The sequence below is a fragment of the Sardina pilchardus genome, chromosome 13 (genome assembly GCF_963854185.1).
Source record: "Sardina pilchardus chromosome 13, fSarPil1.1, whole genome shotgun sequence".
Lineage (NCBI taxonomy): Eukaryota > Metazoa > Chordata > Actinopteri > Clupeiformes > Clupeidae > Sardina > Sardina pilchardus.
Genome location: NC_085006.1, coordinates 25892550 through 25895012, shown reverse-complemented (window position 1 = coordinate 25895012; position 2463 = coordinate 25892550). Strand labels below are relative to the sequence as shown.

General features: G+C 36.6%; 1 long non-coding RNA gene across 1 annotated transcript; it reads left to right on the top strand.

Annotated features, from left to right (window-relative positions):
- Positions 1-473: 473 nt before the first annotated feature.
- On the top strand, positions 474-1157 carry LOC134099515 (uncharacterized). Its single transcript, XR_009941135.1, has 3 exons — positions 474-612; positions 774-893; positions 1002-1157. It is a non-coding gene; the product is annotated as an uncharacterized LOC134099515 (long non-coding RNA).
- Positions 1158-2463: the final 1306 nt, after the last annotated feature.

Sequence of the window (2463 nt, the reverse complement as noted above, 5' to 3'; positions counted from 1 at the left end):
GACGATCAGAATTGTCACTAGTTGGCAGTCTCGCCAGGCCTCGGTAGGTCTGGGTCACTTAAACAGCACACATTTCATAAAATACTCTCTCTCTTTATCTTTTTTTTGTTTGATGAAAGCTTGAGTTAAGTAAGATAGGCATAAATAGTACCCAACTAGGAAACTAATAGGATTGAAAACAAGGTTTTTATTTGAAAATAAAGTATTCAAGGATCAGTTGTTTGATGTGTTCAATTTGTTGCGTTTTTTTTTTCATCTTCTGAGTATTTTGTACATATAAGTAGGTATCATTTTATTCAGCAAAATGTTGAAACTTACCAGCTTTTGACTGGCTCCTAAAAAAATGCCTAGAGCCTCCCCTTAAAAGGCCTACTTACTAGACTGCATACTGCAGATCAGATAATGTTCTAAATACTGCTTATTATTCCATCTTTCAGGAAATACTTCACTGGAATCATTCAAATGGATGGTTACAATTGAGGGGAAGGTAGCCATTCAGTTGGAGGAGAACCTCAACTTTGTTGATGCACTGTCGGCATACTTCGCCAGCTACTATGTCTTCAACTTAGAATATGAGGAGCCAGCATGTGCAACTCTGGAGTTGATACAGAGGTAAGGAAACATGTCTTGTTAAAAATTAAGTACAGTATGATTGTCATTATCAATGATTGTACGAAAGTCGACTTTTGAGGTTGATAAAACTTTTCCATTAAATTTCTTCTAACACCTATTTTCACATTTAATGTTCTATGTTCTGTTACTGCTTTGCTTAGATTCTTCTTATTCTTCGCAAGACTGGACAGACAGTGAAACGAAAGGCAGAAACCATCAGCAGCCGAGTGGTGTCATTCATCTCAAAGCTTACCGAGTTTGAGGGGATGAACAGCGACTAGGTAAGAAATCAGAAACATGCATGGACACAATAACATGTAATTCAAATTCAAATATTGCACCTTTGAGATTCTAAGGAACAGAACCTTGTTTGTGTTCTCTTGTCTTAGTTTCCATGGATTCTCCACGCTGCCTGACTTGTCTGTATTGTTGCTGCTTGTAAGTTTGATCTTGTTTGTGTGTGTGTGTGTGTGTGTGTGTGTGTGTGTGTGTGTGTGTGTGTGTGTGTGTGTGTGTGTGTGTGTGTGTGTGTGTGTGTGCCAAAATCTTGACTTTTTTAACTATTGAAATGCAAAAAAATGATTGTTTTGAAATGCAAAAGTATGTATGTAAAATGTATTTGGGCCAAAATCTTTTGAAAATTGAAAAAATAACAAATACCAAATAAAACATAAACAGATAAGAAACTAAGTATATACTGATGTACATGTTTTTCCTGTAGTACCTTTGCTCTTGTGTCGCTTGAATATGTTTAAATGAAAATGTATATGTTTGATCTGTTTAAATGATATTTGTGTCACAGTTTCTTATGAAATTATTTAATAAAAATATGGAAATGTTCAAAATTGGTGTGTGAATGGCTATATCTGTGTTATATATAAATATAGATAAGAACTGAGAACTGCACAGTACTGCAGGCCTAGACCTGTAGCTGAAAACCTACAGTAATGAACTGTATACAGAAATACAGTAGTGACTAGTTATACTGTATATTTGGATTACAGTAGCTGTCAACCTACAGTAATATACTGTATACTGAAATGCAGTAGTGCTACTGTATATATGGATTACAGTAGCTTACTGGCAACCGTGCTGCCAGTAAACTACTGTAAAAACCCTTGAAAATGTCTAACAGTGTGACCTCCTTTCTTTGTATGCACCATCATTAAGATGCACTTACTATTTAATTAAAGCACACTTATGTACCGTGTACTTCTTATCAGCATAAGCGCATGCATGTGTGGCATGAAAGTTATAAGATAAAAATAAATTACATACTGGAGCAAAATCTACTATTACATCTTCTATCTAGAGTCAGTGATATTACCTCTACCCCTAGCCACAACACTAACTATAGTTCTAAAAACTAGAGACTGTATTGAGGAGGTTTTTATAACTGTCCCCTCGACACAGAGATTGTTTTCTGTGTCACACACTGAAGCACAACACAAGCCTGTAAAGAGGAAAGAAACACTTCAAAACAGCCCAGTTGCCAAACCTCCTGGTTGAAAAAGGCATCGCATGCACAGGTGCTGTCAAAGATGTGTAAAACATCCTGCCTTTAGTTACTTCAGAGACTCCTCTATAGCAGCAGATGTTTCAAAGCTCAAAACATAAAGGACAATTTCATGAAAAAGTACCTGAGTATGAAGCCAGACCTGAGAGTTTTGACTTCAACTTGTCTTTTTCTCGTTTTTCAAAGAAGACTGTTGCAAGCATCTTCACATTTCATGGCTTTGTAAGGTTCCAGCAACTAGAGGAACGACAGAGGAATTGTTGATAGCATCCACCTCTTATTTTGCGCCTGGTGTTGCTGGTGGTCCTTAAAATAACTAGATGTACCGCAAAGCG